Source organism: Lissotriton helveticus, chromosome 3_1, assembly GCF_964261635.1.
Source record: "Lissotriton helveticus chromosome 3_1, aLisHel1.1, whole genome shotgun sequence".
Lineage (NCBI taxonomy): Eukaryota > Metazoa > Chordata > Amphibia > Caudata > Salamandridae > Lissotriton > Lissotriton helveticus.
The window spans coordinates 2,069,351,230-2,069,375,054 of NC_136061.1; the positions used below are offsets into that span (position 1 = coordinate 2,069,351,230).

General features: G+C 42.3%; 1 protein-coding gene across 3 annotated transcripts in view; it reads right to left on the reverse strand.

Annotated features, from left to right (window-relative positions):
• RLBP1 (retinaldehyde binding protein 1) overlaps positions 1-23,825 on the reverse strand; it is a 229,136-nt gene that overhangs the window by 48,902 nt on the left and 156,409 nt on the right. The window lies entirely within an intron of this gene.

A 23,825-nucleotide genomic window follows, 5' to 3' on the forward strand; every position in this document is an offset into this window, starting at 1 on the left:
CAAGGTAAAATTGTACTATAAATGGGGCAACCACTCTGCCCAGCTAGGTTCCCACCACCTACAGCGACCATCTCCTGGTGTAGCCTGAGAGCTGAAAACCTCTATCCATAACCACCTTTGTGATTGCACAGGCCAACTCCTTTTACCTCCTTTGGCACCCCTCCCTCTACGGTAACATCCCCCACTGAACTTGAGAGCAATCAGCTCCCTAAGCATTTTGAAGATAACACGTGAACATCTCATAACCTTGACTTATCCCTGACCTCCTCCGTCCTCACTATCTCTCTGCCCATAATAATCATTACATCACACCAATGCTTTATGTCTTGGCAGGAGTTTACAACAGATGCCAAATCATTACGGATTGATAGTTGTTTACACTGTCAATGTCTGGTATTCATTTTGCTTATCTCTCGCTTGTTGATTGTTTGTTTCCATTCCATGTTTTATCCTTACATATGGATCACATTCAGGCATGTACAACATTGATTATCAAGATGCAGAGCAAATACATACAAATATAAATAAAAAACACTATACTTGTGTTTCTTGCACGAGAACGGCATCAAACAAACGTGTCATGACAAAAAAATGTCGTGTCTTCTTTCAGGACCTCGAAAGGTTAGGACCTGATCTCGAAACTCCACAGCTTTGTAGGACAGACTCCTGCCTCAGTTGTGGTGTCTAGCGCTGTGAGTGGCAGAGAATGGCAGTCACAGTTTGGCGCTCTCTCTTTGGTTCAATCAGCTGCCCGCAGCGCGGACTACTTTTTGTTTGCTTGATGCGTTCTTGTTAATGGATAATGAATTGCTTTCTCTCCCAGGCTATTCTATTCTTTTGTTTTGTTCTTTTATTTTTATTGTTTTATACTTTTTTATGTGAAGGCTGTCAGGCATAAAACACCCAAACATCCCTTAGAGAATGAACCTTGACTACGTAAACAAAGCAGAAAACACAATCTCCCCCTTGTTCTGTGCATCTTATGTGACCCAGTTCACTTATTAGAGCAACAGAGGCCCATTAATAGAAAGGATGTCAGCAGTGACCGGAACACGGAACAGAGGACAGTGAGCTCTGGGGTGTCAGGACTTGCCGGTGAGGGATGGAGGGGAGAGGAGGCCCATAAATAGGGCAGATTTAGAACAGAAATACTGCCTATTCATTCACTAGAAGTAATGGGCGTGAGATCTGAAAGAGTAGCAGTTCTCTATTTCTGTCTTTTTAAATTAAAGACAATTTATTATAGAACACATTAACCCATTAGTAAAATCCACAGAAATATTTTAAAAGACACAAATGAAGATATCTATTCAGAATGTATATCCATATGAGAATTCATTCTGTCCTGCACGATAATTCATTAACTTTAAATTATAACAGGGTATCAACATTAAAAAAGCAGTCTTTTCTTTTCCTACTCTTTGTTGCCGATGTTTATGGAAAACAGAAGGATAAGTGAAAAGACAAGAAAAGTACCACAAAGTGGCAAGAAAGAAGTGAATAAATATATATATATCAATTTTGTAATCCTCACGTCCTAGAAAAATGTAAAAAAAAATCTCTGAATTAAGAATACTTTAAAAATCAACAATATCTTCTAATAAGGATATCACAGTAAAACTTTGGGGCATATTAGCAAGGACATGCGCTATTTTCCGCAAAACACACTTAGCGCGTTTTTTTTATCGCCGCCTATCGCTGGATATTATCGCAGAGATAACATGTTATTAGCAACGTTTATATCTAATGCGATAAAAAATCCAGCAATAGCAGCTAAATGCGTGAATATATCTGGAAATCCAGCGATATTCACACATTAACGCCAATGGGACCTAACATGACACAATCCACCCCCCATTGACAAGACAGGTAAGTAAGGTCTTGAGCAGGCGTTAGATTCTGGCGATAATCGCGCTTAGCGCAACTTTTTTTTCTCGCACAGCCTGTGTTGTTAATAGGCGATAGCAGTAAGAGCGACTGCTTTCAGTCGCTAACAGTTTGGGTACGCCCATTTTGCATGTCATTGCGATAAATATTGCTAACATACAAAGTGGGCCCCAAACTGGTCGCTATCGCCTTAAAGCTGTCACTAACTGCTGTTAGCGACAGCTTGCTAATAAGGCGATACAAAATTTGCCTCTTTAGCCGCAAAAAGTGCAGCTAAAGCGGCGATGAAGCCCTTGCTAATATGCCCCTTTGTTTCTGTCCTTTACCTAATCTTACACCGACTTTTCTCATTTTCGTGTGCTTCCCATTGGTAAAATTATGATCCTTTGTGCTAAAATGTAAAACATAAATGTGATGTACATCAATATCAATAATGTCTATGTAACTCCCACCACAAATTGAACTGCTGCTTGATGCTCAAATAATATTTGTAATATTACACAGTAATACTCATGTAAACAAACTCAGAAGGTTGGCAGGATAAACTGGCCAAGATGCGTTCCTGTGACCTGCAAGCCTTTTTATGATTATTCACTCATAGAAGCTAATTTAGCAGCTTAACAGAAAAGTGCCCCAATATACAGTCTACGTGTAAATATTACCTAATTGAACAACATGAAAGATTCTCTAAGCTTCAAGAGATCTAGATATTACACAACCTTCAGTTCAGGTATCAGGTCGTATATTACATAAGAGCTGAGAACACAGTTAAGTGAAAACACTACAGGTTTGAATACCACTGATCTGGCATCAACAAGGTTCTTACAGCGGTTGCTGGTCTACTGACTTTGCAGAGAGTTCTTTGGCAAAAATCCCCTTTTCTAAAAGTTCATCTCACCTTATTTCCATACATGCATATAGGAAGATAGTCTTTTCATTTCAATCTGTTTCTAGTTACTTAAAACAGTGTGAGGCATGTTACTTTTTGCTCGTAGCTCCACCAAACTCTATAACTTGGCTGTCAGGCCTCTTGAATTGCTGCAGCAAACAGTCAGCTGCATCAGTCTTGACTGATGACGTAATTTCCACATTCAAAGCTCGCACACAGTAATCTAACTGGCCCAGCTTCCTACTAATCAGTGGATCATTTTCCTGGGCATGTATGTAATTGTATTTATATTTATATAGTGCTGACTACCCCTGATGAGGCATCGAAGCGCTTTTCAGCGAGTTACCCAAAAGGCTTAGTGGTGAATTACTATAGGGTAATATGAATTAATTTGAGTGGTGGACATGTGAGTTTGTTAGTTGGATTGAAAAGGATAATGGAGGGATAGAAGAGGGAAGAGTCTAGAAAGTGTTTATTGGGAGATCATGGTAGTAGTAGGAGTTTTGGGATGAGTAAAGGAGACACATACTCAATGTGCTCACAAATCAGTCACACTCCAGTCAAAAGCCCTCTAACATAACTCAAGCCACATCCACATGCCTTCCAGCCTGCCTGCCTACCGTCATGAGCACACGCCGCCCGTGGCTCACGACGGCGTGGTTCCGTCATGAGCACGCAAGGGGTTAATCATCATAATAAGAAAACAAAAACAACAGTGAAGTACTCCATATCTGTAGCTACATAGATGATACCAAGTCAAAGAAAATTCCCTTTGTGACTCCTCAATAGCATACAGTGGAACTCAAACCTCATTCACATCCCACTCATATGTTAAATTATTAAAAATGCCAAAGAAAAGTATATAAATGTTTTAATGTGAATGCAATAAAAAACACCTCCACGGGTTGTCCTTATTGGTTCTTTATTAGGGTCACCATATTCTTCATATAATCAAAAGGCTGCTAGGCACTTCTTCCCTTTAGTATTCAACTATTCTTAATACTAAGATAGGGGAATCGGGATATAACAATCTCCAGAAATACGTGCACGTAGCAACCTTTTCCAAAAGCGACAACTATGGTGGCCCTAATAAAAAAACAATAAGGACAACTCGTGGAGGTGTCTCGCCTCCACTTTATATTTTAATTGAACATTCTTTCGGAAAGGACACTTGAATAGGATTACTCTTGTGACCACCAAGTGTTTTAATTGTCCGGTTTTATTGTGGGAGATTCCTGCATAGGTAACTAATCTACTATCGGTAAGCAGGAGGAGATAGAGAGTGACGTTCCCCTGTCATTGATTCTTCACTCCGACTTTACGATGTTAGGATTTTCGGACACATTTTTATAACAAAGCCTGAAGAAGGTGGTTTGGACCAGTTACTACCACTAAAACGCGTTGCCTTTGGTCGTTTTGAATTTATTTGTTATGTTATATATTCTTTTTTATGATGTTCTCTTAAGAAATATTCACTTACATATGATATGTTTTTAATTGTGTATTAAATGTCTTTTGATTATGATGTTGAATTGTGAAACAGTCATCCTTTTGATGTGCTTTATCAAGTAATTTTTAAGATTACGTGCCACAATAAATGTTTGGTCTTTTGTATATCAGCTGATTATATCTTACTGGATAGTAAATTTATTCCCATCTATTTTCCTAAGACAACTACCAGAGCTTCCCCCTATGTACATAGAAAAACGGCTTTGCTATATAAATTTAAATAATGACAATGTTTGTACCAGCAATCTATTTTTGCTTATTTAGATTTAGTCCTGAATATTGCTTTGTTAAAAAATTGTTTATTTTATTGTAGATAATAAACTTGATGGTACTTTCTTGACGAAGACACATAGTGTCGAAACGCGTTGAAGATATCGTCAATACCTCAACTTTACCATCTTTTTAAACTGTATTTTATATACTTTGATTGTGTGATAATTTGTTCTTTAAAAACATACATATGTTTTTTTAAATATTTTTTATATATATGTATTTGAAATTTATTAAATATCTTGACTGTTTTTTTACAAATATTCATCTTAGTTCAGTGTTATTCATTTTTTGTGCTGGTTACATTGCATTGTCGTACTTTGGTTTTGCCTGGGTGGTTATATGTCATTGTATCTTTTGCCCTGACCCAGGAAATTGATTCTAACTCAGGGGGGTCCTTGTTATCTACAATTGTTTTACCCACGGTTGATCTGTGCGGGACTGTCTTTTACTTTAGCCGTTATCAATATCTGTATTTGTATAATTTGTATCTTTACATAGGGAATAATGTTGTTCAGATTTAACCCTAGGTTTGCTGATTTTTCTTCATAATCTGGTGCTCTCACTGCCTTTATCACTGTTTCTAATTTTCCCCTTTCTCATTTTTTCTACACATTCCCCTTTTTTTCATGACATATTAGAACTTTTTACATTCATTTATATCTGTCAGCTTTATCTTTAACATGGCCCAATTGCAAACCTTTGGGTTTTCAGACGAAGATTTTGCGATTCTAGTTGGAACTAGCAGTTCCTTTGGAAACAGCTCTAGTTCACATTCCCAAAGCAACGATGACACACATAAACTCCTTAACCTACAGAAAAAAACTAGCTAGAATAGAAGGTCATGGTGAGTTTATGCTCAGTTACCTTAAAGCTGGAGTAATTCCTCAAGGTCTCCGGGTACGTAATATACCTGGCCTGTTCGTGGACCAGAAATCATTTTTGACTAAATGGAGTATGATCATGAGCAGATGTTCCCGGGACCTTATGATTTTAATAATAGAAACCTCCAAAGATCTTGCCTCCACTATAAAAAAAGAAATAGAAGATCTAGAAGAAAAAATACAAAAATCCACCAGCTTAGAGGAAGCCAATAAACAACTTGAGGAAGTCAAAAAAGATATCAACTCCTTTAAGGAATACCTTTCAAAAAGAAATTTGACAAACTAGTTAAAGATAAAAGATTCCATACACTTGAGAGAACCTATCCTTATCTTAGTGAACACTTTTACAAATTAGATCACTATCAAAACGAACATAATTCTAAATTCCAAAAAATAAATACTTTTTCAGATACGTCTGAATCAGATGGAGAAATCAGCTCCAATTATCAGGAACAAATTGGCCCTTATAATCCACCTAACAACCACAGGAACTCTCACCAGCCTTTTTTAGGACAGCGCGGTATGAAACGGGGTCGCCAATGGGTCAGATTCCAACCCCAGCCCAGAGGCAACTACCAGAACCATCAGTACTCGCTGGACCCTCACCAGTATCTGGAAACACGCAGCAAGCAGTACTGGAAACAAGGAATGTAATTCCTATTTTCAACTTATCTTCACACAACTTAGACAATGCTGGTATGACTTTATTGTCAAAAGGCTTATCCTTTGATCCTCACACTAATGCAAACATTTTGAATTATATAAGGACATTTATTCTTTCTTTAGAAAAATCAGGTTAAAAAAGTTTTTTTCTAATGAGGCAATCTCTGATTGCGACAATATTATTGACAACATAGTTTCCCTACCATCTACCTTCACACCTACTCTAGAACAAGTAGGGCCTGAAGTTGCAGTTTTCAAAAAAGTTATCCTTAAACGACTAGAACAGTCTTTGAAATTCATTCCGAAACCCCGCTACAACATCACCAAAGAAGAATTCAATTCTCTACAAACATTTAAAAACGATAATACCCTAGTCATAAAAAGTTGTGACAAGGGAGGTGGGATCGTTTTGATAAATTCCAAGGATTATGAAACAAATATGCAAAAAATGCTAAATGATCAAACCTTTTATAGGAAAATTCAGAGCAATCCCATTGATAAAATCACTAAATCTATACAAAAAATGACAACCGCAGCTTTAGAACAAGGAATTCTCACCACTAAAGAATATGATTATCTTAACCATTCAGACAAAAAAAGTGTGTGTATTTACGGGATCCCCAAAATTCATAAAAATCAACAAGATCCTCCATACCGTCGAATAGTTTCAACGATAGGTACACCAACTGAAGCCATATCAAAATACATAGACAACATTCTCCGTCCCTTCATTCCCCTTACTACTTCCTACATCAGGGATACAGGAGACATCATCTCAAAAGTTGAAAATCTGCCATTTGATCCAGCTAAACACATATTAGTAACATTAGATATCGAGTCTCTATACAGTAATGTACCACAACTGGAAGCACTAGAAGCAGTTATGTGGCTTATAGACACTCTTCAAATTCCTTGCTTCAAACCGTTTGTCCATGAATGCCTTAGTCTAGTATTAAAAGAAAATGTCTTTGAATTTGGTGATCTCCTGTATCTCCAAACCAAAGGAGTGAGCATGGGGGCCTCGGTAGCTCCATCTATAGCATATATTTACATGTCTCAGTTTGAGGCAAAATTTATCTACAACGACGTGGCCCCCTTTTATGAGTCTGTTTCCCATTGGTACCGGTTTATAGATGATATCTTTTTCATCTGGACTGATGGGGAACAGACTTTAAAAGAATTTCTTTATGGCTTAACTTGACAGACATCAACTTAAAATGTACAGCGCACACAAGTACCAACCGAGTCGAGTTCTTAGACATCTTTATTAAACACAATCATGGCAGCCTGGAAGTGGATCTGTATATCAAACCAATAGCTAGAAATACGCTGCTCCACTTCCAGAGTTACCATCCCAAATTCCAAAAAAACAGAATTCCTTTTTCACAATTCCTCAGAGTCAGAAGGAATTGTACCAATCTTAAAGATTTTGACGCCCAAGCTATCGAAATGAAGAGGACATTTTTAGATCGTAGCTACTTTTTTATTGCATTCACATTAAAACATTTACATACTTCTCTTTGGCATTTTCAATAATTTAACATATGAGTGGGGTGTGAATGAGGTTTGAGTTCCACTGTATGCTATTGGGGAGTCCCAAAGGGAATTTTCTTTGACTTGGTGTCAGTATTGCATCCTGTCCCTTTGGTGTGGAGGACCACTCTCCTATTTTTGGTGCTACATAGATGATAGCAACCTCCCTGTTTATTAGTTCTCTAGTCTTATATGAGTCAAAAACTAATTACCCACCTACAGATTTGGAAATAGTCACCACCATACAAATCACTCATTAACTAGCATTGGAAAAGCCAATACTTTGGCTCCGTTTGACATATCTTCACAGAACGTTCCAAACAAAAAGTTCATTCACCTCAGCTCCTTCCAGGAAAGTTTTGGGTGATCCATCAAGCAGGGGCCAAAAAAAAGGAGATGTCCCAAAACATTTTTCCCTATGCAATTTTCCATAGGATAATTGAACAGCGATACAGAAAAAATGGCTGAATAGAATTCAGGACAGGACTGGGCGTAGCGGGCACTGGGCGTTTCCCTGGTGGGCCGCCAGGGGCAGGTGGCGGTCTTGGGCCCCTGGGGGCCGATTTGTTACCGGGGCCAGCAATATCAGTCCCCTGTAACAAAATCAGCCAAAACCGTCCCTAGCATACAGCTCGGCCTCACTCCCCCATTCCACAAGGGCCGGCCAAGCAGTTTGTCAGGTCAGATTTCAGTTCCCAGTCCGGCCCTGATAGAATTACACCAAATTTGTCAGAAAGCTAGATCTTTACACAGGAACCATGCTTTTCATGACTTGATATAAATAAGTATAGCCATTTTTGAAAAATTAAAGGTCAATACGTTCTGATATCAGGGCGTTTGGTACGTCAGAACTGAAAATACATTTTTTTAAAAGCTCTCTCATTCACTATAAGACTTTTTTACCCGTTGGCCTCTTTTTTCCAGCATGACCATTGCCTGTCACGTGGGACCAAGCAATCTGACTTGCTGTACGCAACATCAGTAGAAATGTTGTGGCCCCCATTTTAGGGCTTGGGGATTCAGTCCTCGTGTTCTGAGTTTAAAAAAAATAAGATACAAGGGTGCAGGGTAGGAATTTATTGAAGCTGTGTGTCCTGTAGGACTTCTGTAGGACCCAGCATGGCCCATGTCTGGTCCTGCAGGAGTACTGCTGGAGCATGCAGGCATAAAAAAAAGTGAAGCTTGCACTGTCCCGCAGTACCACAGGAGTACCATGCTACTGTGCAAAAAACATACAAATACATGAAAATGTGGGGTGTTTGTTTGTGGGGGTTGGATGGCCATGGGGTTAGCCACCAATGAGAGATTGGGCACAGGCCCCACTGCTATGCATGGCTGGGTGTTTGTCGCTCTCGGATGGGTGCAGTATTGAAGGCTATGCGAGGAGGGGAATTGGTCACCCATGGAGGGATTTGGCTACAAGGGCTGAGCTGCAGGCCAGGACTAGGCCAACCTCCTACAATGCACAGTCAAAATATATGCTCAGTAACAAAGTTGCGTAAATATGATTTAAAAAAACAGAAATTGACTGAAAATACCAACGGTTACTGTGATGTTACATTTAGGTATAGTAATAAAATCTTGCTTTGTGTAAAAAAACTCCCTAGCAATTCACTTAAAAAACAAAGGTTACTGTGACTTTGTACTGAGGTCTGGTGAAAATATCTCCCTTTACATTTAAAGAAAACCCGAAAAAAAACAAAGGTTAAAGTGACATTATAGTTAGAACTTGTAATAATATAAAAAAACATTGTTTTAAAACAAAAAAACACTGAAAGTCACCATTTATTATTTAGTGAGTAACCTATAACTTGCACCCCTTCCATGCACAGCTTATGACCTCACACATTACATCACTCATGACATGTTAAATGTCATCCCTGATGATATCACAGATGACATCAGCTCTGCGCCCCCCGAGGGGCCATTCCTAGCCTTTGCTCACGCACAGTGGGAAGTTATCTGCAAAGGATGGAATTTTACTGTGGTACTCCTGAGATGCTGGCACACAAGTGATACTACAAGGTACTTAATTTTGAGATGCCTGCACCGTCTCGGCATACCCCCCCCCCCCCCTCCTCGGGTGGGTCTGGGCGGGCAACAATGAGTGGGAGAGAGGTAGTGGCAGTGGATGTCACAGGGCAAGCAACAACATGGGCGAGGACATGGGGCAAGCAAAAACAGAGAAGCAATGACATGGGAGTTGGACGCATCAACAACAGTCAAGCAACAACACAGGTGGGGGCAAGTAATGTTACCACAGGGGCGATGAAGGAAGAAGAACAAAGAGTACCTCAATCCCAGGGCCAGCAGCGGAAGAACACCAATCAAAGATTACTAGCAATTAGTGCTTGGTCCAGGCTCCACGGAATTGAGAACAGAATGGAGATAAAGTGAAACTGGCAAGTGCTGACCAATCACTAGTCAGCAAATAAAAGTGAAGATGAAGTCAATCAATGGTAAGCAATGGGGAGGCTCAAAGTCCTTTTTAATTTTTTTTTTTAAGTAGCAAAAGATCTGACAAGTAATAGCGCATGCAATGTATCAGGCAGTAAAAATAAAGAGTTGAAGCGGCAAGCAAAATGTGAGGGAAAGGAATGAAGGCCATTAGCAAACAGGAAAGAAATGAGTAGCTGAAGTGGCGGGAGAAGGTTTGGTCTGGGGCTCATTCCATATTTAAAAAATCAGAGCTTAGCAAATACACTTAAAAAACCAATCCCAGACTTAAATAACCTCAAAACTATTTCCTAACCTTCTTTGTCTCCACTATCACATACAATACTGGGAACAATTATACTGCTGGCAAACCTAAAAATAAATAAGTGAAGAGCAGCTCACCGAATTGAGACCGAAAAGCCCCAGAAATTAAAATACAAATAGTATAGGGATTTGCAAACTTGGGATTTTTTTCCAGCATGGCTTTATGAAGTCTTTTTAAGGGTATGCAAAGCTGCCATTCACAAAGATTTACCACTCTGCTTTTTATTTTTAGGTTCGGCCACAGTTGCACCACGTAATCTTGAAGCTGAACATTGAGTCAATATTCCAGGAAAGGACTATTTTGCATGTTGCCATAGAAAACAAAGTACTGGTGCCATGCAGGTGAAAGGAAAATAACCTTACACTGCATTGCAAGACAAGGGCAATAGAATCCCTCAAGGGCAGATTACCCCTTGTGAATCGAAATGGTGTTCACATTTGTGGCCACAAACCACTGACACGTCCCTTTCCAAAACACAAATAAAAGGGGGATACCCTTTCACGTCCCTTCCTATTTGTTATTAGACTTTTCCAACTCAAAAATGTATTTTGCAAATAGTGAAAAGGTATTTTGTGGTCATAAACTCTGCGTTTTTTCCACATTATAAGCTGTGCAATATCAAAATTCCTTTGTATATCAGGCCAGAAGTGCGGAGATTCTTGAATTGATAGCGGAATTTGAAGCTTGTCTCACTCCTAATAAAAACCAACCCAAGGCATGGATTTATAAAATAATTTCATTACATTCTGTGTACAATTTTGTGGGAATAGAAACATATTGAACTAGTATACTCTCTACAACACTCACAATACATCTAATAAAAATGCATGCAAGTCTGCTATCCCTATATAGAATCCCATCACTAATTTCCCTATTATAGTTCTGTGACCTTATAAAGTACCTCGCTCTTTGGCCTCGTTACTATATATCGTTATGGAACACCTCTGTGACTTGCAATATCCTTAGGAATGTATAGCTGGCGGTACTTTATCCCATATACATATAAGGGTACGACTTCCCCACTTGCCACTTAAAATGTACCATCTGAATGTTGCAAAAAAAATCACACCCGAACATAACGACTCATTTTTATCAACTGTTCCTCATATGCAGCAAACACCTCAGATTTCAAACCTCTATCTTTGTGTACCAGAAAAAGGTCTGGGGTGTGTTCTGAATGTTTGGCAGTCAGATCTGTCTGGTATCTCAACCACCTCTTACTGGTCCTCAAGGACTCCTTGCGGTTTTCTTTGAAGCAGGAGCGTGTCCCATGACCTCAGCCCGACTGCCGGGCTCTGCCCTGTTGTTAATACTTCCGCCCTATGCGTCGGACCTGATATAGCTAACACAAGAGCGTTTGTCTGCTGTGTGAAAGCAGTGATAGGCGTCTGAACATGCTTGGGCACGATTTTTTAAACTATTAGGTAATGGGCTCAGAGAATATATGGAGAGTTTAGAATTAAAAGCTAATTCAACTGTTAATACTTCCGCCCTATGCGTCGGACCTGAAATAGCTAACACAAGAGCGTTTGTCTGCTGTGTGAAAGCAGTGGGCGTCTGAACATGCTTGAGCCCGATTTTTTAAACTATTAGGTAATGGGCTCAGAGAATATATGGAGAGTTAAAAATTAAAAGCTAATTCAACTGTTAGAACCGCGGCCTGCATAAACGAACTCTTAGCAACGTGTTCTACACATGCTTTTGGTTTCTAAGAAAACTTTAATTTGTAATTTATTGTATCCTAAGCAGCTTTCCACGTCATGCTCATTTAATCAATTTTGTTAACATGTGTGCTCTTTGCAGTGTCTCACTGCCTTTGCTATATAGAGCCAAGCTCGACCAGAGTGCTGCAAAATGTATAGACTGCTACTCGTGCAAGATTTATATTTTAGGGAGCTTTACATTGTATTTTAGTAGCATTTAAGATGGCGCTTATTACCACTGGGAAGACACTGAAGTGCACCACCCTGGAACCCAGGTTTAGTGGTAAATGGAACCCAGGTTTTGTGTTGATTATTGGGATTAGTCATGTGCTCTCAAGAAAAAGAAAATCCATGCGTTCACTCAGATTTTCTTGTGGTAGATAGGATTTACATGTTATCACACCGGTAACATTTGTGCAGAAGCCTCCACAGTAGAATACAAGAAGAAGAACAACAACATGACTTAACTTCAACTAATGGGCACCACTGAAAACAGCAAACTCTCTCTCACATCTGCTGAGTATTTTACTGAGGTCACTGGTTTATTTTGGTGAATCTTCGTAGAGCATCCCTGTTATGTAGAGAGTGTGCAAATGAACAAATAAATACAATTCTATGCTCACATCATCATATGTATAGTTCTTTTGTGCATTGTGCTTTACATCTATGTGGTGTTTATGGACATAGTGGCACCTTATATACTTACTTTCTGTCCATCCAAGGAAGTCAGGAAGAAAAGCTCCCCCATTGAGAAAACTCACCTGACTCACTGTCCTTGGATTTTGCTTGGGATGAGTGAGGACACACACAAGGCTTTCTCCAAGTCTTCTGATAACTTTTTGACACACAGAGATTACTACTAAACTATTTATATGGTACTATATGTATCCTGAGTGTGCAAACCACCGGGACATACACACCTCTCTAATTCAAAACAGCTGAACAAGATCCAGAATCCCTCTGTTACCTTACAATCTAGTTAGCAATATCTCAGCTGTTTTGGGGACTATCAGACCACAAGAAATGTACCCCTAGCACATATAAGAACAAGGGCAGTTCCACTTACACCTGACAACCGCTTATTTCATGTTTTCTTTCCAACCCCATTCCCCAAATGCATTCCACCACTCTCATTTTTGTTTGAATCTGTTTTGTTGATTTTTAAATTTTCTTTAGGTTATACATTACAGATGTGCTTGTGCAGTAATATTACAGGGTATTAATGATAACATGACATGCATATATGCAAATTGATCAACATTACACAGTATCCTACAATCTACGATGATACAGTGGTATCATATATTTACTAATTGCAGTTGGTGAATATCAGCTGGTGCTACTTTTACAACACACTTTCAGTGGCACAGCTAGGGCGTTCCCTAAGTTTGCCACCCAGTGACGGCCGGTGTGGAGGTAAGAGTAGGGGGGGATGGCGACAGACAACGGCTGGAGTGTGAAGCGCGGCGGTGCCTTCTGCGGAGCTTTCAGGACACGAAGCCAGCAGTGGTGTCAGTAACGGTGTTGGTTGCTTTCCCCCTCTGTGGCAACTGAAACCCACAGTTCCAGAGGTGGTAGCCAGAGGTAAGTGAAGTATTTGCTGTCCCTGAGACTTTGTGAACAGGAGGCAAGCTCTATTTCAAGCCTTTGGAAATACTCAGCGACAAGTAAAGAAAGTTCAGTCCAGTCCTTTCACTGCCCAAGGCAGAAGTAGCGACTGCAGGCCAATCCATCAAAGCAACAACACAGCTGAGGGCAATACTCCTCCTGGCAGTTCTTCCAGCTCTTCGTCTTGGCTGGTTGCTTTATCCAAGCAAGTTCTAAAGTTCTGGGGCCTGAGCCCCATTATTTATACTCAGTTTCTCTTTGTTCTTTTGGGCAGAGAGTGTCTATGCTCAGCCCAAACCAGTTCTGTCCTCTCTGATCCTGCTTCCTGGCAGGAGGTGGAGACAGCATTGTCCCAGGCAGACCAGGCCCATTTCGGTGCAAGGAAATCTCCTCCCACTACTCTAAATGCAGTCCAGGTCTATTCAGCTCAGCCCTAACTCACCTAGGAAAGGCTGGACACATCTCAACCCCCCCCCCAGTGGCAGTCTGAAGAGAATGCACATCCCTGGGCCCTGTCACTCCAAAGTGCCAGAGAGTCAATCCACAACCCAGCAAAGGCACAGAGGACAGCTAAACCAGAAAATACCTACTTTCTAAAAAGTTATATTTTCAAACACATAACATTAAAATCATCTTTACCAAAAGATGCATTTCAACATTCTGAGTTCAGGCATACTAAACTCCATTTCTCTATTTTGTCCCATTTGGAAGATATACTCGTAAAATGTTACCCAGTACTTCTCATTCTATCCTGTGGGACAGATAGCCTTTCAATAGTGAAAAACAAAATAAACTGTATTTCACTATCGCGTCATCGCACACACAACAGACCATGTCCTACCTTTAAAATACACCACACCCTGCCCATTGGTGTACCATGGGCCTACCATGGGGGGTGACTCACATGTAATAAAAGGGTGGCGAGGGCTTGGCAAGTGGGTGCACTTGCCAAGTCGATGTGGGAGTAAAAACCGTGAGCAGACACTGCAGTGGCAGGTCTGAGAACCCTTTGAAGGCTGCTTGTGTGGGTGGCACAATCAGTGCTGCAGGCCCACAAGCAGCAGTGGGTTTACAGGCCCTGGCACTGTCAGTGCATTTTACTAGGGACTCGCCTGTAAATCAGATATGCCAATAATGGAAACACCAATCTATAATCAAGTTCAAGTTCAAAGTGCTTTATTCGAGATTTACTCATAAAAGCAAGACATACAAACATATAATAAAAAGCGATTAAATTTACAGAGTCAATTTAGACAAAGCACATACACAATATAAACATTTTAAAAAGCGTAACACCTACAAAAATTAAACAATTAATAAAACTCTGACACATCATATATACAGGTGCAAATATCATTACCATCAAAAGAGCCAGAGGAATAACAATCGTAATGACAATGTGAGAATCCTCTAAAATCCATAACATTAAAAGTTCTAACCGATGATACGTTAAATAATCATTAGCAAAAAAATAGACAAAAATCTAGCAGTCTCTGATCAGCTAAAAAATTACAGAGAGTAAACAGTAGTTTAGCAATCTCTGGACTATTATTAAACAGTTACAGAGAATAGACATATGTCTAGCAGTCCCTAGAAAATTTGGTAGAGGGTGATTAGTTTACCAACAGTCTCTGCCTTAAGACCCATGCCCACCCCAAATATTTTGCAATGGCAATATTGATCCAATCTTCAGTAGTGGATTTTACAATACGCAACGCCACCATACTACTTTTTGTGCCTAAGTTCCTACACATAGGAGCCAACCAGACACGCCTTGGAACAGAATATACTGGGCAACAGAACAAAAAGTGACCTAGAGTTTCATTTCCTACCCCACAGACTGGGCAAGTGGCTATGCCCCCAGATTTCCATTTAGATGTTAATTTACGAAGAGGGAGCGAGCCTGCCCTCAGTTGGAATAACAATTTTCTGTCCATGGGGATCGTGATGTAATCCCAATACTTTTCATAGTTGGGATACATCTTGATTTCTAGGAAACTGGCGGTCAAGGTCCCATTATTAGTACTAAGCATGCTCCTATTGGCAACATGTTCCCAAAAAATGTTTTTTTAAAGCGATCTTAGTGGGGAATAAAGCCCCAGCAGGATCGGTCCACAGAGCATTTAGTCCTAAGTTGAACAGTGCAATTTTTAATGTTTTAAACCATCTAATTTTATGGTATTGGTCAGATTTAATAACATCAATGAACCCATCCGCGTAGTGAGAGAGCTCTGGCGTAGTCCAAAGTCTACGCCAGAATAGAATCGGACGTAATTTAGCCTTTTCCGTAATTTCTCTCCTTCCTAACTCATAACGCAGGGGCAATAGCGGACTGCTCTGTGGGGTACCTGTTAACAGCCTAAGAAATTTATTTTCTGATATTTGGAGCTCTTGGAGATTTTCATTCCCCCAAAGCTCCGCACCATACAAGGCAGACCCAATTGCTTTTGCCTCGTATATTATCAAGGGAGGTTTGATGGGTTTTGTCAGTGATTTCCTATGCTCCTTGATAATAGTGCCAGCTAGCTGCTTGTGCCTCAGTATAGCAATATTTAGATGTTGTTGCCACTTATTATCATTGGAGATAAGAATCCCCAAATAAGTAAAAGATTTTACAAGTTCCAGAATGCGACCACTCATGGAAATATTTGATTTAAAATTTCTATGTGGATTAAAAGCCATGAGTTTTGTTTTGGACACATTCACTTCCAGACCGTGATCAACACAAAACTCATCAAATATTGCCAATGCCTTTTGCAGACCACTTGGTGTTTTTGATAAAATTAAAGTATCATCGGCGAACATTAAAATAGGGACTTTCTCACCTGCCAAAGAAGGGGCATCCACAGCCCGAGTTTGCATGCGGGCAACTACACCATTGATAAAAAGGGTAAACAATGTAGGGGCCATTGAACAACCCTGACGAACCCCGCGCTCTACGGGAAATTCGGCAGTGTCATTCCCATACCCTCCCCAGCGTATCTTGGCATAGGTGCCCTCATGCAAACGCATAATTAAAGTCAACAGGTCCCCAGGGACACCTAGTGTCTCTAGCACTTCCCACAGTTTAGCCCTAGGTACCAGGTCGAAGGCAGCCCGCAGGTCAACAAATGCTGCATACAGGCTACCTCCGCCTAGCACCACGGTCTTCCACTGTATCAGTTGGAAACGGAAGACTTGATCCACAGTGCTAGTTGCCCTGCGAAATCCAGCCTGGAAGGGGGATAAGATGTTGTTGTCATCAATCCAATCTAGCAACCTATTGACAATTACTCGCCCCACTACCTTCTGGATAGTATCAATTAAACTAATGGGGCGATAGTTACCAGGCTGAGCTCGATCTCCCTTCTTATATATAGGGATAATTACAGCACCCCGCCAGGTTACTGGGATGTCTGCACCTCTGCTGATAAAATTTATTAACAGATAAATGTATTTGCACCATTTTTCAGTGTCATTCAAAAAAACATCTGCCGGAACCCCGTCAATTCCAGGAGCCCGCCCACTTCGAACAGTATTAAGAGCAGTGACTATTTCGCTCTGAGTGAAGATGTCCTCCTCTGCTGGTAAAGAAGGCATACATCTTCTATCTACTGCCTGGTCTCTGGAAGCATACTGATCACAAAAAAACTTGACCCAAGCATCCTGAGGGACATTATTAGAACTAGCCTCTTCTAACCTGTCATGTCCCCATTTGACTAAATGCCAAAATAACCTAGAGTCCTTCCGGTCACTTGCACTTTTTAAGTTATTCCAATGTGCCTCATCCCAATCTTTTTTCGCTTTTGCTATGCACTGTTTGTATTGTTTCCTGGCTAATCTAATAACCTCTAGATTTTTGTTTTTGATTGCATCACCCAAAAATGTTCTTGCCACCCTACATTCATGATTGTACCATTTTGCTGCTCTATAGGTGCAGATCTGCCTTTTATTTACCGGTTTCAGAAAATGGCATTTGATTTCATTAAAAAGAGCTTCATGGACCTTGGTAACAGTGTTTTTACTAAGGGGGAGCGCAACCTCACCCTCAAGGGCCGTGATAGCCTTATCAGTTGCCATACTTATTTTTTCTAGAACCAGCTGATCTGTTTTAACACTAGTCCACCTTAGCCTGCGTAAATCATTAGTTGGCACAATCAATGGGGGTAAAGGATCAGCAAAAATACTAGGTGCAATAACATCAAACAGACACAGTTTATGGCGAACACATAGAGGGTTATGGTCACTCTCTGGCCTTTCCTTGACCTCCATATCAATAATAGATGACCATGAGGACATACTACATATAACATAGTCAATGCGGCTCTCGGATCTGCCATTATTAAAAGTCATGGCTTGCACTCTGTCTGACTTAGTACGACCATTCAAAGCCCTTAACCCGTGTTCAAGGCACATAGCATTCAAACCTAGAACATCCTCAGTCCAACGAGTTATTGGGATTGAATCAAGTGCGGGGATATCCCAGATCTTATCTTCCTCCGCACCTAAAAAAGCCTCACCAGTATCAAGGGGTTCAAAGGTACGATTTAGGTCACCTGCCAGTATAATATTATTCCCAGAGGAGTGAGTGTCTAGGAGACTATACAGAGACGATAGGACTACAGATTTACCTCCACTTCCTCCTCTAGCATATATATTATAAATGTCAATGGAGGTGGATGAGTCCCTCGTAAGTCTAATAAGCTGTATATCTTTAAGGTTAAGCTCCAGATTTTTTACTACAATCCTCAGGTACTGGCGGACCCATATAGTGAGACCCCCCATCGGTCTCCCTTTGGGGCCTTTGGAAGCTGGTACGTAGAAGTTCAAGTACCCCAAAGCAAAGACAGGATCACAGGCCCATGTTTCTTGAAAAATGCAAACATCGTACTTACTGACAAACCCAAACCATTCTCCACAATCCATTTTGGAACTAAGCCCAGCTATGTTCCAAGATAATAAATTTCCGGAGGCTCGTACCGTACTTATTACAGAACTGTGATCAGACCCATTCAACTCTGCATCAACTGTTACATTAACATTACTATTTACAGGAAGTAGTCCCACAGCGACATCAAGGTTACATATATCATTTAGTGCACCTATAACTCGACTATGCCCCTCAATTATACAAGCATCTGAACAAATTTCTAGCAGGGGCAAACGGCTAATTGTTTGTCAATCACAAGCATCTAAATTGGAAAGGGCAGAAAATCTGTTTTCCAGACCTAGACCCCACTCAACGGAGCCAAAATTCTTACTGCCCCTTTTGGGTATAACATTCCATTTTGTTCTTAGAGTGCTTGGATTGGGGCCTCTGCCCTTTCGAGGATAGAAAAAGTCAAGAGTCAATGGTACAATAGAAGTAGATCGTCTCTGCGGCGGAAAAATATGAGGCAAGATGTTTGGTAGAACCTCAGGGTCAGAGAGATTGAGGACTACACAGTCTCCCTTGAACTTTTTTTCCTTATTCCCGATCCACTCAACTCTTCTTGCGTTTACCAGTTCCTCAGCTAGTTGCTGTTTGCCCCACGGTGATATGGACATGTTGTCAGAAAGCCAAGATAAGGATTTATTAAGGAGTGATGATGTTGATTCAACTTCCCCTGAAAGTAAGGGAGGCACATTAGCCAGTACAAGAACTAATGGTGAGGCTTCCACCACCAGCTCAAATGACCCTTGCGCAGTATTAGGTTCACCAAGAAAAGGGGCAGAGGGTACAGCACCAAGGGTATCATCTGTTGGATTTATCAATGGGGCCATTAGGAGGTTTGGGGCAACAGTAGAAGTCAGTCCGTTAGATTTAATCGATTGAATTTCGCTCGCCAAGGGTTGAACACTAGAGGTAATAACTTCTGGGAGTTTTCCCACCTCTCCCAGGGTTTTTCCAAGTAAACCTTCCAGTTTAGATACCTCAGCGGATAATTTATCGATTTTTGTGTCCATCAAACTGCAAAATTTCTGAAATTGAGCATTAGAGAAGGTCACATAAGTTTCTTCAGACGAGTCGTCCGCCTCCTCATCAAAATTTTTCCTTGGTGGCGAAGCTATTTTATTTTTGGCTGACCTTAGTCCCCCCCGTTTTTGTATAACTTTCCTCTTGCCCCCTGTAGCCCTCGGTGCTGGAATAGGAACAGGTTTTACAATACTGGACTCACTGGTTGAAGGGGTCACAGTCACTACTTCATGATCATTGTTATCTGCAGTACTGGCTACTATACCACTGGGCTGGATAGTAACAGAGTCCTGGGCAGAAGCATGCGCCTCCCCAGAGAGACTACTGTTTAGCAGATTGAAGGAATCCTCGGTCTCTTTATCTAATAGTGGAGATTGCGTGGATGAATCTAAGCCCAAAGAAGACCTTCTGTCGCTATTTATCCTAGTCACTTTTTGGACTAGGTAGTTCTCCATAGTGTTTGTAACAGGGGTTAACTTTCTACCAGGCATGTGTGCAATAATATACAGACGCAGTGCTGAGTCAAGGATCAAATCAAAAATGAGGGGTAATAAATGTACCTGTGGGTCAATGGATCCGGATTGCAGCAATCCTCAGCAGGCCTATAAAAAGTTGCGCAGAGTCCCTGGCCCAACCCAACCTTGGCCGACCTCGGACGGCCACAGACGGCCCGCCCTTTGCCCGGGCTTAGCCCCGGGCGTCCCGCTCGCGTCCCGCGACGCGGGTCTCTGCCTCCCTTTATTGTCCTCCTTGCGCACTGCTGGCGCGTTTCGCGTCACTTCCTCGCGCCGCCGCGATGCCTGCCGGGAGTTGTAGTCCCTCCCGGAGCGGCGGCGCGGTTTCAATGGCCAGGTGTGACTCTCTTGGCGGTGGCTGTAAACACAACAATGATGGACAGAATGTGGATCAATGTCACACATTCACCCCAGTCCAAAGATCTGGGCCCAAATCCATCGTTTTTCCACTCCACACCACCCTGGGTTAGACAATGGCGATATGCAAATCAGCGCTGACCCTGTGCCCCATGGGAACAGTCCAGTCCGAACTACAAAAGCCATGTCTTTCCCAGAACGGAAACAAGCATCCGAGGACCGGCCCGGTTTCGAGGTAACACCTCTCTTCAGCCCGGCTAGCTTGAATCCAGTGGTGTGGAGTGCCTGGGACTCACGTCTGAGCATCCCCAGTACACTTAGAGCGGTAACTGTAAACACAACAATGATGGACAGAATGTGGATCAATGTCACACATTCACCCCAGTCCAAAGATCTGGGCCCAAATCCATCGTTTTTCCACTCCACACCACCCTGGGTTAGACAATGGCGATATGCAAATCAGTGCTGACCCTGTGCCCCATGGGAACAGTCCAGTCCGAACTACAAAAGCCATGTCTTTCCCAGAACGGAAACAAGCATCCGAGGACCGGCCCGGTTTCGAGGTAACACCTCTCTTCAGCCCGGCTAGCTTGAATCCAGTGGTGTGGAGTGCCTGGGACTCACGTCTGAGCATCCCCAGTACACTTAGAGCGGTAACTGTAAACACAACAATGATGGACAGAATGTGGATCAATGTCACACATTCACCCCAGTCCAAAGATCTGGGCCCAAATCCATCGTTTTTCCACTCCACACCACCCTGGGTTAGACAATGGCGATATGCAAATCAGCGCTGACCCTGTGCCCCATGGGAACAGTCCAGTCCGAACTACAAAAGCCATGTCTTTCCCAGAACGGAAACAAGCATCCGAGGACCGGCCCGGTTTCGAGGTAACACCTCTCTTCAGCCCGGCTAGCTTGAATCCAGTGGTGTGGAGTGCCTGGGACTCACGTCTGAGCATCCCCAGTACACTTAGAGCGGTAACTGTAAACACAACAATGATGGACAGAATGTGGATCAATGTCACACATTCACCCCAGTCCAAAGATCTGGGCCCAAATCCATCGTTTTTCCACTCCACACCACCCTGGGTTAGACAATGGCGATATGCAAATCAGCGCTGACCCTGTGCCCCATGGGAACAGTCCAGTCCGAACTACAAAAGCCATGTCTTTCCCAGAACGGAAACAAGCATCCGAGGACCGGCCCGGTTTCGAGGTAACACCTCTCTTCAGCCCGGCTAGCTTGAATCCAGTGGTGTGGAGTGCCTGGGACTCACGTCTGAGCATCCCCAGTACACTTAGAGCGGTAACTGTAAACACAACAATGATGGACAGAATGTGGATCAATGTCACACATTCACCCCAGTCCAAAGATCTGGGCCCAAATCCATCGTTTTTCCACTCCACACCACCCTGGGTTAGACAATGGCGATATGCAAATCAGCGCTGACCCTGTGCCCCATGGGAACAGTCCAGTCCGAACTACAAAAGCCATGTCTTTCCCAGAACGGAAACAAGCATCCGAGGACCGGCCCGGTTTCGAGGTAACACCTCTCTTCAGCCCGGCTAGCTTGAATCCAGTGGTGTGGAGTGCCTGGGACTCACGTCTGAGCATCCCCAGTACACTTAGAGCGGTAACTGTAAACACAACGGTGGCGGTGGCGGCTTATGCGTCTGCTCGGCGCTTGCTCCGGCGCCCGTTTGCAGCCCTGAATGACTCTCGGCAGTGGCGGCAAACCAACGGATCCCAGGAACTGACTCTCGGCGGTGGCGGCAGGTAAGTTGTCTCCCCCGCTCTGCCGGTCTCTGCCTCCCTTTATTGTCCTCCTTGCGCACTGCTGGCGCGTTTCGCGTCACTTCCTCGCGCCGCCGCGATGCCTGCCGGGAGTTGTAGTCCCTCCCGGAGCGGCGGCGCGGTTTCAATGGCCAGGTGTGACTCTCTTGGCGGTGGCGGCTTATGCGTCTGCTCGGCGCTTGCTCCGGCGCCCGTTTGCAGCCCTGAATGACTCTCGGCGGTGGCGGCAAACCAACGGATCCCAGGAACTGACTCTCGGCGGTGGCGGCAGGTAAGTTGTCACCAATCTATAATGCAATTTACAATAGGAGCACATGCACTTTAACACTGGACAGCAGTGAGAAAGCGAGCAAAGACACTAAACCAGTAAAATCAGAGTCAAAACCTGGAGGTCAGAAAGCAAAAAGACAGGGGAAACAGGCCAAAGGATACCAGGTCTAATAGGACACCTCACTAAAAAACTCAAGGAAGAGTTGGATAAAAAAAAGTAAAAAACTAGAGCTCTCTAGGCACACCATTTGTAGGTGGAAGGGCACAATACTTCATTCGATAATAGAATGGCAAAAGTTTCAAAATTACAGAATCCTGTGCCCCCTAAACATTGGTTGCCTCATGTGTTTAGAGATGCATTTCCTTTTGAAATAAAAATCTTCATCAGAACAGATTTATGTTGAGTGCTCCACCGAAGACACTCGTGCCAATAATGGCTGGTACAAGCCTTCTGTGGCAACGTGTTGGTATTTATGTTTCTCCCTTTTTAATTTAGGAGACTCTGCACTCAGTTGGTGGAATGTTCTAATAGCTTTTTAGCTCTTCGGTCTCAGGCCATACCGGTTGCTAAAGACTCTCTCGCTCGTTACAGGCCCTGCTCTGTGGCTCAGAACTATAGCTTGGTTTCAGGGCCTTTAACTCTGAAGCTGTGTTATAGCCTACTACCAAGGGTACAGCCCTTAGCAGTGGGCTAAAACACTATTTTACAAAAATATAACAATTAAAGTGAACAGTTACGATCTATAATACAACTTGAGAGCTCAATACTTAGGGCCATATTTATGATCTTAGCTGTGTCGCACTTGCACCAAGCAACATGGTTGATGCGCGACGTAGCTCAGAAATAAGATTTATGCAGCCATGCAATGCCACCTTGCGTAGCTTAATAAATCTTGAGATAAAGCAACGCAGTGGAAATCGCTGCTTAGCCTTACTCTGCGCTAGGGAGGTATTCCATGGGCATTGTGTAACTGTTCCCATGCAACTCCCATGGTTTTTTGTCACATTCCCATGTTTTACAAGAACTGGTAACATTGTGAATGCGCCAAAAAGATACGCCTTCCCAGGAGAGGCATAAAGAGGAGAAATATCTTAATTTCTTCTCATTATCTTCTCTTTCCATGTGTGCTGCAGCCTGCAGTACACATAAATAGAGGAATATGCCTCCCATGATTGTTTTTGGGCAAGAAGGTGCCCCTTCCTGCACAAAAACAATCCAACATGCAACACAGGCACACTTGCA